Source organism: Equus caballus, chromosome 3 (genome assembly GCF_041296265.1).
Source record: "Equus caballus isolate H_3958 breed thoroughbred chromosome 3, TB-T2T, whole genome shotgun sequence".
Taxonomy (NCBI): domain Eukaryota; kingdom Metazoa; phylum Chordata; class Mammalia; order Perissodactyla; family Equidae; genus Equus; species Equus caballus.
Window position 1 is genome coordinate 58121405 of NC_091686.1, and position 12901 is coordinate 58134305.

The 12901-nt window shown below is 36.4% G+C and overlaps 1 protein-coding gene across 3 annotated transcripts in view; it reads right to left on the minus strand.

Moving 5' to 3' along the window:
* Positions 1-12901, minus strand: part of ARHGAP24 (Rho GTPase activating protein 24) — a 719869-nt gene that overhangs the window by 677674 nt on the left and 29294 nt on the right. The window lies entirely within an intron of this gene.

The following is a 12901-nucleotide window of genomic DNA, read 5'->3' on the forward strand; positions in this document are numbered from 1 at the left end:
ATTCTGTTGTGAGCATTTTGGCGAATGTGATTAGTGAGACCAGTAACATAATCTTTCCACTCTGGTGGTACAATCATGATCAGAAGCAGTGGTTTCCTTTCTAATAGTGACACTTTCCTGCCTTGGTCATTTTGCTAGCCTGCTTATTAGTCCTGATTTGATATTTGTACCACATCTTTAACATAAAGTAATGATGAAGGATTTCTTTTTTTTTTTTTTTAATAAGCAGAGGAATAACAAATAGGATCTACCACAACTTTTAAAATTCTTAAGCTTTCTATGTTGTAGAAAGCAGCCTCAAACAACCTCTCCCATGGTCCTGTGGCAATGACATAACTGATTCTACTTAGGAAGTGATTTACCGCTAATGAACACAAAATGAAAATATTCCCTGTAGTCCTAAATCCCATATCTTTAAAAACAATAAAAGGTCTCCAAAAACCTAACATTAATGATACATCTTGCGCATTCTAAGAAGGTGCCAATGAAATGGAATTTCACCTCAGACCAACAACCACCAACAAAACATTCCCAAGGTGATAGTTTTCCATGATAAAGTCATTGCAGGCATAAACTGTGCAGGAGAGATACCTGAACTTGTGACCACAAATGAGAATAATCAGGTTCTCAGGAGCAGACCACACTAACTAAGCTCTCAGATACTAGAATGACAATTTGAACAAATCAGAATCTTTTTCCCTATAAACAAGCTACATGGGAATACAAGTTATCATAAATTTGCTTTGCAAGCACAGGTGTGGAACAAGAAAGTTAGTTGATAAGACACAGCTCTCAAGTAAAGGATAGACTTGGCACCCTTATTTCTTCACAAATTCATTCAACATGTATTTAGTAGGGGCCTACTATGTGCCAGTAAACAAGAAATGCAGAGTTCCTGCTCTCATGGAGCTTATCTTGAGAGACACATATCTTCTTGGCCAAGCCATTCTCTCCACTGGATAGTGCTTAAATGGGCACTGTCAACATTGGCTTTTCTGAGTGTCCTACCTCAGTGCATCCAAGGCTCATCACTGTCTCATGTTCTCCATACTGAGCAGGAAATCACTGATGAGGTTTCCTCTCCCCAGTGCTATCTCATTCCCATCCTTTCTCCTATAAATGGCTCTGTCCAGTTCACCTTTATTGGTGTTTTAGTTGTTCCCTTACTCATTGGCCACGTATTTGCTCTTATAATCACATCTATTAGATTTGGACTTGATTAGCTTAGCTCTCAGAAGACAATTTAAATTTCTCAGTTCTTGGAAAATACTTCTTTGGCTCCCCCATCCTGGCACCAAGGACTAAGTTCACTTTTCTACACTATATAAACTAATCGTATGTTTGTGCTTCATTTCTGTCAACCTTAAATATTTGACTACAGTTTCCATTAAAAATAAAAAGGCAGAGATTCTCTTTTCAGGGATTAAGCTACAAAACCACCTGCCACAGTTTGGTTACAAAAGAACCTTGGATGATAGCTGCATTCCAAATCCTTTCTCTGTGTGCCTGCGAGGTCGCAGCAGGAGGCTGAACATCACTGAATCTGAAAACAGTTTCCATGTTAAGGGGCCTATAGCATGCATGCAGAGTCTTGAAATGATCTCTTCTTGAATGATATTACTTGGATATGGCTGGAAACTTTCATGCACTACTTACCAAATTGTATTCATATGGGCAGGCATTTATATCGTGCAACCTTATCACTCCTGCTGGCTTGATGGCTCAGTAGACAGAGGTAATATACCTCTAATCACAGCCTGATTGCACTACCCCTCACTGCCTTCACAGCAGCTCTCTGCACAGATTCATCATTTCCCTTTCAAAGGAGGGTCTTTGCTGCTTTGTTTTGATATGATCTTGAAAGTCTGGCTGTTTTCCACCAGATCGGGAGTAGAGATTTGAGTTCTCCTTTTGATAATATATGACAGGACCAGTCTTAAAAATATGAAAGAGTTTTTCTACTGAAAGTAATTGTGCTTCCTCTCCATATTTGAAAAATTAATGTTCCCTACTGCAACTCTAGTTCTTAAGCTATATATTCAAGGAAAGGACACTGAAAAGTAGGAAGGAATAGGATATTTGTTTTCATCTGTGATCAGAGATACCTTGGAGGTTTCCCAGAGTCTTCCAGGAATAGGAAGGGAGAAATTAGTGGATTTCACTAGGCCTGTCTCCTGCCTACAATCCCACCCATATCCCCACCTCAACCAGGGCAGCTTTGCCTTCAGTAGCTTATTTATCTTGAAAAGAATGAAGCTAAGCTTCAAGGACCCTCATTTGCACAGACCCTTCCAGGACCCCTAGCAATGTGTTCACATGGTTATATGTTTTGTAAAACTTGCAAGTAAAATTTTAAAAATTAACTACAATTAGTTAAGGCCACTGTCTCTTTCCATTCTAACTTCTCATAATATTAGGTGGCACTGGAGAGTTCACAGGCATTTTGGGAGATGAAGTTAAGGAGAAATTTGAAGACAGATTTTGTTTAGAAGTAGTAGGACATATATATGTGCTTCAGTCATGCCTATGTATGGTTGAGTTATTGCTAGCTACTCAGTGTATAGATGGCTTCTAGGAATGCTCCCATCACTCTTTGCCAACTCACCTGGCATCATGACACAAGGTGTGGGCCCAGAAATAGTATAGTGATATGAACACGTCATTTTGAAGGTACCAAGGTTTGAAATGTATGAAGCCAGAAATTAGTTTGTATAAAATTTCTTTGATCATACAACATGTAAAAACATAAGTAGACTCTTCAGTTCTCATCTACGCTTAGTCTAGAGTATAAGCTCTATACTTTCAGAGAGAGATAATCAATCAATCTATCTGTAGCTATAAAATCAGATAAGGAGACTTCTATAAAAATAAAGCAAGGAAGGATAGTAGGGTTGGACTTTTAAATAAGATGGTCAGAAAAATAAGGTATCATTTAGTCTACTATTTCATAACAATGATATGGAGTATACCAAGTATCAATATTTATTAGGAGCCTACTATGGGTTAGACACTACTGACACAACTGTGAACTGCATACGAATAATCCATGTTCTAATGGAGTTTCCAAAATAGAGCCATTATAGGTTATACAGCAAGTAAATAAGCAACTGCAACATAGAGTTGGGATACTTTATAAGAGAGGCCTCAGAAGAATCAACCCTGTTGACACCTTGATCTTGGACTTCTAGCCTTCAGAATTGTGAGAAAATTAATTTCTGTTGCTGAATCCACCCAATATGTGCAGCTTTATTATGGGCAGCCCTAGCAAACTAATACAGTACTCTTCATTGAGAAAGAAAATACACATGAGAAGAAAGTCTGGGGTGGAGGAGATGATGAGGTCTTTTTGGAGAAATTAAATATTAAGTGTCTGTGAGACATCAGGGTGAATTTATCTGCAATGCAGTTAGGGCCTCTAAAGGAGCATAATTGAAACAACCAAGGCACACTTCCATAGTGCAGAACACTCTTTATTCCCAGGAAAAACAGCTTCTCATGAAAGCTAGCTCAAAAGATGACAAGTCACAAAAGAAAATAAAACTCTTTGGGGCTGGCCCCGTGGCCGAGCGGTTAAGTTCGCGCGCTCCGCTGCAGGCGGCCCAGTGTTTCGTTGGTTTGAATACTGGGTGCGGACATGACACTGCTCATCAAACCACGCTGAGGCGGCGTCCCACATGCCACAACTAGAAGGACCCACAACAAAGAATATACAACTATGTACCGGGGACCTTTGGGGAGAAAAAGGAAAAAATAAAATCTTTAAAAAAAAAAAAAAAGAAAATTAAACTCTTTGAAGGAGTCACCTAAAACAATGTGGAATGTGCACACCAAAACTGAATATAGTAATCTATAAAAGATAAGAACAAAAGGGCAGAAAAAACAATAAATTTGAAAAAAATTTTCATGCTAGAAGTGAAAACTAGAGTTATTGAAATAAATAATTCAATGAATAGGTTGAAGAGTTGACTATATATATAGCTGGAAAAAATAGTGAATTGGAATGGATTTAAAGTAATTTACATGGAATACAAACCAAAGGGACAAAAAGATGAGAAATATGAAAGACTATTTAAGTGGCATGGGCTATAGAATGAGCACCTCCAAGAGTACTAAGAGTACAAGTGAAATGTAGAGCATCAAAGACAAAGAGAACATCTTAGAAATATCTGAGAGAAAATACAAATTATCTGCAAAGAAATAACTTTATTGACAACAAACCATAAGTAATATTACTTTCCAGAAGACAATTTCAAAGTGCTGAGGAAAAATAACTGCTAACTATATTCAGCTAAACTATCATTCACAGGTAAAAGAGAAACCAAAATATTTTCCTGCATAATAAGTCTAAAATATTTACCACTTGCAGAACTTTGCTGAAATGATTACTAAATGTATAGCCCAGAAATAAGAAAACTGAACCAAGAAGGAAGGCTTGGGATGCAGAACCAAGAGTGAACAAAGAAATTGCTAAATATATTGGAAACTTAAATAAACATTAATTGTTAAAATAGTGATAATAATCACTGATGATAGGGGTCAGAAAATAGGGTGCAACTAAAATAGTCAACAATAGCACCAAAGTTGCAAGATGGAAGGTCAGAGTTAAAGCAGTTAGTATCCTTACCTTGTTTGGGAGAAGAGTAAAGCTCTTGACTCACCTTTTAATTTGTTAAATGTACATGTAAAAATAATCACTAAAATAAAAGAAATTGAATGCATAAATTTCCAAACCAATAAAGCAAGAAAAGTCTTCATCTCTAGAAGATGCAGGAAGCATCTAACTGGGTTCTTCAACTAACTTGGGTCCATTCCCTCTCACGTTGCCCTTTGCACAGCCCCAAGTAGCAGCCCAACAATGTTGCTTCAATCAACAACAAACTGAACAACACTGTTGTTCAATCAACAACTGAAAATCTTAATTTAATCACTGCTTTTTGAAAACCTACACAAAAACAGATAAAAACAAGAAGAGAAAAAAGATTTAGGATCTATTTCTTTTTGTTAATGACCACCCTGATATAATCAAGAACAAATGGAAAAATGGTCAAAAGATGGGTAGTGTAGGTTAAATGAAAATGAAATAAAAGAACAGGTAAATTCCCCAAAGTCGGTAATGTCTTAATGATCAAGAATTGACTGTCCTATTTATTTTCATTTTTACAGCCACAGTAGGTATTGTCATCTGTATTTTATAAATGACTCAATTGCAGTATAACAAGATCACACCATCTTTCTGTAGCACAACTAGAAATTTATAATCTCTAAATCAGACTGCATAATCTCTAAATTTATAATCCAGAATTCTATCTTGTTGCATAGCCTCAGTTATGAGATCTAGAAACACTAGTTCATAATTTCATTGCTCTGAATTTTTAAAATTCAAATACATCTTCTAATTAAAGTAATTGGATTACTTTCTAGGATTCAAAAACAATTTTTTGTTATATGCTTGTATTTGCTGTTATGTTATCCAGATTTAGCTTTTTATGTGAAAGAATCCTAGAGTAAAACTAGGAAAAACTTTACATATTGTAAAGAAAACAAAACAAGCTGATCCTTGACTTATTCTAGTCTTCAATTCTTTCTTTAAATTGTGAACCCAGGTTGGCAATGTAATTACTGGGAAGTAGAAGGAATTTTTAAGTACTCCATTTTATTTTTCTTGTACTCCTGAAAGGTACAAAGGAAAACTACTAAAAACTAGCTAAAATCAGTATCTTAAAGAATTACAAGAATCTTCTACCACATTACAAAACAAATGACCTCCCTACCAATAATCAAACACAGCTCTCTAGCAAAACTCACTTAATCAAGGACAGACATGTAATCTCACTAAAAAATGAAAGAACAGAGAGTGACATCAGCATAATGGCAGGATGAGCTCTCCCCTTAGACTCTCCTACATAAGATATAATGAAAAGGACACTCATAAACCAACAGAGGACATGAACACAACACAATAGACGTCTGAAAGATCCATGCAGCCATACGTCTGCAGGTGGAGGTGCTGGACCCCCCAGGGGGCAGTGGGAGGAGGTAAGGAGATCTCCTCCCCCTCCCCAAATGGTAGTGATCTAGGGCACAGGACCATGTGTGGCTCTGAGAGGAGAGGGGGGAAGGGGCAGTCCTCTCCAGGAATGCCTTCACTCTTGGAGTTGCCTCCAAGCTGGTGGGAATGCTCCATACTGAGGGGGCTAAGGAATTGCACAGGTGTCCTCACCAAGCAAAGCAGCCCAGGAGGGAAGACAGCGAGTGCAGAGTGGGAGCACCCCTGGGATCATGCACACAAAAGAAAGCACCCCTTCCACCACCTGGTGCAACAGTTTGGCCAGTTGACCAGAGCATGGGTCCCCCACCAGAGCACCTGCACACCTATGTGTGAAAAGCAGCAGTGGCCATTGGATAAACACAGAAAGACCCTGCCAGCACAGCTACCAAAGGACAGCCACAGCTGCCAGGAATTGCAATGAACTAAGAATACACAGCTCCTGCCTCCCCCCAGTGGTGGCAGGTGGAATCTGTGACCAGATACGACCACTATTCGATGGCACAAATCCACCCCATCAAATAGCCTGAAGAAGTATATTAAAACTCCAGACCAGGAGGAAAATAAATAGAACCCAGAAATCAATCCTGAAGTCACAGAAATTTGCAATCTAAATGACAGAGAATTCAAAAGACCTATCACAATAAAAATTCAATGAATTACAAGAAAACTCAGAAAGACAATTCAATGAAGTCAGGAATAAAATTAATGAACAGAGGGAATTCATCTCAAAAGAGATCGAAACTATAAAGAAAAATGAGAAATATTGGAGATGAAAAATACAATGAATGAGATTTAGGAAAATCTGGAGTCTTTCAATAACAAAGTTGATTTTATGGAGGACAGAATTAGCAATTTGGGTGACAGAAATACAGAAATGCTTCAGATAGAGGAGGAAACAGAGCTAAGACTTAAAAGAAATGAAGAAATTATCCAAGAAATACTCAACCTAATTATGAAATGCAACACAAAGATTAAAGGTATTCCAGAGGGAGAAGAAAAGTCAAAAGGAGCAGAGAGCTTGTTCAAAGAAATAAAAGCTGAAAACTGCACAAATCTGGGGAAAGAGGTGGCATTACAAGCAAATGAAGCTAATAGAACTTCTAATTACAACAATGTAAAAAGACCTTCTCCAAAGCATATAGTAGTAAAACCAGCAAATGTCAATGACAAAAAAAGAATATTAAGGGCAACAAGGCAGAAGAAAATAATCTACAGATCAGCAGATTTCTCAGCAGAAACCTTACAGGCTAGGAGAGAGTGGAATGATATATTCAAAATTCTGAAAGACAAAAGCTTTCAGCCAAGAATACTCTATCCAATGAAAATATCCTTCAGATATGATGGAGAAATAAAACTTTCCCAGATAAACAAAAGCTGAGGGAGTTTATCACCACAAGACTGCCCCTACAAGAAATGATAAGAACTTCATACCTGAAAAAAAAAAAAAGAGAGAAAGGGTTTACAAAGCCTTGAGCAAGGAGATAAATAGACAGACAAAATCAGAAAATTGCAGCTTTCTATCGAACAGGTTAGCAAACAATTATGACATTAAAGATAAAGGGAAGAAAAGCATCAACAATAACTATAATCACTTCATTTTAATCACAAATTCACAACACAAAATGCAATAAGTTGTGACAACAATAACTTAGACATGTAGGAGGAAAGCAATGGAACCTACTTAGACTAAGGAAATAAGAGGCTATCATAAAATGGACTACCTCATCTATGAGATCTTTTATACAAACCTCATGATAAACAATAAACAAAATAACAGAATAGAGACACAGATAGAGAATAACTATAAAACAAGAGATACAATGGCAGTATTAAGTGCTCATATATCAATAATCGCTTTAAATGTAAATGGAGAGAATTCCCCATCAGAACACAGAGTGACTGGATGGATTAAATACCAAGACCCAACAATATGCTGCCTTCAGGAAACACACCTCAGCTCTAAAGACAAACACAGGCTCAGAGTGAAGGGATGGAAGATGATACTCCAAGCTAATGACAAACAAAAGAAACCAGGTGTTGCCATACTTATATCAGACAAAGTATACTTTGAGATAAAATAGGCAATGAGAGACAAAGAGAGGCGGTATATAATGATAAAAGGGACACTCCACCAAGAGGACATAACACTTATATATGCATCTAACATGGGAGCACCAAAGTACATAAAGCAACTATTAACACACCTAAAAGGGGACATTAACAGCAATACAATAATAGTAGGGGAACACAACGCCCCACTTACATCAGTGGATAGATCATCCAGACAGAAAGTTAATAAGGAAATAGAGGAATTAAACAAAAAACTAGAACAGATGGAATTAACAGATATAGATAGAACACTCCATTCAAAAACAGCAGAATACACATTCTTCTCAAGTGCACACGGACCATTCTTAAAGATAGATCATATGTTGAGAAACAAGGCAAGTCTCAATAAATTTAAGAATATTGAAATCATATCATGCATCTTTTCCAACATAATGCTATGAACCTAGAAACCAACTACAAGAAAAAAGCTGGGAAAGTGACAAATAGGTGGAGACTAAACACCATGCTATTGAACAACAAACGGGTCATTGAAAAATTAAAGGAAAAATCAAAAAATATCTGGAGACAAATGAAAATGAAAATACACCATAGCCACTCATATGGAATGCAGCAAAAGCGGTCCTAAGAGGTAAATTATTACAATACAGGCCCACCTTAATAAACAGGAAAAATCTCAAATAAGTTATCTTAACCTATACCTAAGAGAATTAGAAAAAGAAGAACAAATAGAGCTGAAAGTAGAAGAAGGAGGAAAATAATAAAAATTACAGCAGAAATAAATGAAATAGAAACCAAAAAAAAACAGTAGAAACAATCAATGAAACTAAGAGTGTGCTTTGACAAGAGAAAAAGATTTGACAAACCCTCAGCCAGACTCACTAAGAAAGAAAGAGAGAAGGCTCAAATAAATAAAACTAGAAATGAAAGAGGAGAAAGTACAATGGATACACAAAAATACCAAGGATTTTAAGAGAATACTATGAAAGACAATATGCCAACAAATTGGACAATCTAGAAGAAATGGATAAATTCTTAGACTCATATAATCTCTCAAAACTGAATCAAGAAATAGAGAATCTGAATAGACCAATCACAAGTAAAGTGATCAAAACAGTGATCAAAAAACTCCCAAAAAGTAAAGGTCCAGGACCAGATTGCTTCTCTGGAGAATCCTACCATTCAAAGAAGACTTAAAACCTATATTTCTCAAACTCTTCCAAAAAATTTAAGAAGATGGACCCCTTCCTAAGTCATTCTATGAGGCCAACATCACCCTCATCCCAAAGCCAGACAAGGACAACACAAAGAAGGAAAATTACAGGCCAATATCACTGATGAGCATAGATGCAAAAATCCTCAACCAAATGCTGGTAAACCAAACACAGCAATGCATTAAAAGGATCATGTACCATGATCAAGTGATTTATACCAGGGACACAGGGATGGTTCAACATCCACAAATCAATCAATGTGATACACCAGATTAACAAAATGAGGAATAAAAATCACATGATCCTCTCAGTAGATACAGAGAAAGCATTAGACGAGATCTAACATCCGTTTATGACAAAGACTCTCAATAAAATGAGTATAGAAGGAAAATACCTCAACGTAATAAAGGCTATGTATGACAAACCCACAGCCAACATCATATTCAGTGGGGAAAAACTGAAAGCCATCCCTCTGAGAACAGGAACACAACAAGTGTGCCCACTCTTGCCATTCCTATTCAACATAATACCAGAGGTTCTGGCTAGAGCAATTAGGAAAGGAAAAGAACTAAAGGTATCCTAATTGGCAGTGCAGAAGTGAAATTCTCACTGTGTGCAGATGACGTGATTTTATATATAGAAAACCCTTAAGAATCCATGGGAAAACTATTAGAAATAATAACAACTACAGAGAAGTTGCAGGGAAAATCAACTTACGAAAATTGGTTGCATTTCTATACTCTAATAATGAACTAAGAGAAAGAGAATTCAAGAATACAATCCCACTTACAATTGCAATGAAAAGAATAAAATATCTAAGAATAAATTTAACCAAGGAGGTGAAAGACCTATACAATGAAAACTATAAGACACTTTGAAAGACATCAAAGATGACATAAAGAAATGGAAAGATATTTCATCCTAACAGATTAGAAGAATAAACATAGTTAAAATGTCCATATTGGGGCTGTCCAGGTGGCGCAGTGGTTAAGTGAACATGTTCTGCTTCGGCAGCCCGGGGTTCACCCAGGTGTGGACATGGCATTGCTTGGCAAGCCGTGCTGTGGTAGGTGTCCCACATATAACGTAGAGGAAGATGGGCATGGATGTTAGCTCTGGGCCAGTCTTCCTCAGCAAAAAGAGGAGGATTGGCAGCAGATGTTAGCTCAGGGCTGATCTTCCTCAAAAAAAAAAGTCCATATTACCTAAAGCAAACTACAGATTCCATGCAATGCCAATCAGAATCTCACTGACATTCATCACAGAAATAGAACAAAGAATCCTAAACTTCATATGGGGCAACAAAAGACCCCAAATAGTTAAAGCAATCCTAAGAAAAAAGAACAAACCTGGAGGCATCACAATCCCTGACTTCAGAATACACTACAAAGCTAAAGTAATCAAAACAGCACTTACTTGTACAAAAGCAGACACACAGATCAATGGAACAGAATTGAAAGCCCAGAAACAAAACCACACATCTATGGACAGATAACCTTTGACAAAGGAGCTAAGAACATAAAATGGAGAAAGGAAAGTCTCTTCAATAAATGGTGTTGGGAAAACTGGACAGCCACAGGCAAAAGAATGAAAGCAGACCATTATCTTTCGTCATACACAAAAATTAACGCAAAATGGATTAAAGACTTGAAGTTAATATGCGAAACCATAAAAATCCCAGAAGAAAATATAGGTAGTACACTCTTTGACATTGGTCTTAGAAGAGTCTTTTTGAATATACCATGTCTACTTAGGCAAGGGAAACAAAAGAAAAAATAAACAAATACGACTTCATCAGACTAAAAATCTTCTGCAAGGCAAAGGAAACCATGAACAAAATGAAAAGACAACCCACCAAATGGGAGAAAATATTTGCAAATCATGTATCTGATAAGGGATTAATCTCCAAAATATACAGAGCTCACACAACTCAACAATAAAGAAACACACAACCCAATCAGAAAATGGGCAGAGGATATGAACAAACATTTTTCCAAAGAAGACATACAGACTGACAATAAACACATGGAAAGATGTTCAACATCACCAATCATCAAGGGAATGCAAATCAAAACTACATTGACATGTCACCTTACACCTGTTAGAAAGGCTATAATCACCAAGACAAAAAATAGCAAATGTTGGAGAGGTTGTGGAGAAAAGTGAACCCTCATACACCGCTCGTGGGAATGCAAGCTAGTGCAGCCACTATGGAAAAAAAACATGGAGATTTCTCAAAAAATTAAGGATAGGAACATCATATGACTCAGCTATCCTACTACTGAGTATTTATCCAAAGAAGTTGATATGAACAATTCAAAGAGAATTATGCATCCCTACTTTCATTGCAGCATTATTCACAATAGCCAAGACATGGAAGCAACCCAAGTGCCCATTGACTGATGACTGGATAAAGAAGATGTGGTATATACATATACAATGGAATACTACTCAGCCAGAAAAAGACAAAATTGTCCCATTTGCAACAACAAGGATGGACCCTCAGGGTATTATGTTAAGCAAAATAAGCCAGACAGAGAAACACAAACACCGTGTGATTTCACTCATATGTGGAAGATAAACACATGGACAAAGACAACAGATTAGTGGTTACAATATGGGAAGTGGGGCAAAAGGGGTAAAGGGGCACATATGTATGGTAACTGACAAATAATAATGTACAACTGAAATTTCACAGTGTTATAAACTATTATGACCTCAATAAAATAATAAATAACCAAATAGAAAATAAAGGAAAGAAAAAGAATCAAAAAAAAAGAAATTTTCCCTTTACAAACTTTGACTTTAATTTTTTAGAGTCAAAAATTGTTCTTTACCATTCAATACATGATGGATATGGATATGACTCCGGTCAAACATTAAGAAATATAAGAGACAGCCTCAAAAACTTTTTCAAGAACTTTAATAACATATTAAAATATGTTTTAACTGGCCACTTTCTTGTCTATATCCCTTAAGTTCCCCATTCTCGTTGTTATACCCCGAGGACTTAACACCATGCCTGGCATATAGATGTTCGTCAAATTCCTTGCTTATGCTAGACACAGTCTAGTGCTGGCTTATAACTTGTGTGGAGTTTCATTTCTGCATTCATTTATGAGCTTAAAACTGAAATTAGAAATTGTTATAATTCAATCAAGGCTTTGTACAAACAACAAAATAACCAAACATTAAATAAACATGTTTTAACGTTTTGAGAAATAATAAAGAAACAGGACTGAAACTTGACAAATATCAAGTGCTATTCTTATCGAAAGCAATTGACTATTCCATTCTGCTAGAAATATTCAACAATATAACATTTAAATGATGTAGGACAGCAAATACCGGCTAAAAATAAAGAGAAGCTAATGGCTGCTAGCAGATGCTGGTGAAGAATCTTCGAAATATTTTTTGTTCATCTTTTCCTGAACCCTTAAGTTGACTTCTCAACCTAAATATTCATCCTAAATATTGTATTTGAATGGTTTAATCCTCTTGATTGACTAATATTCTATATAATATTTTATTATTCACAAGTCATTTTATATGTCATAAAAATGGAGGAAAA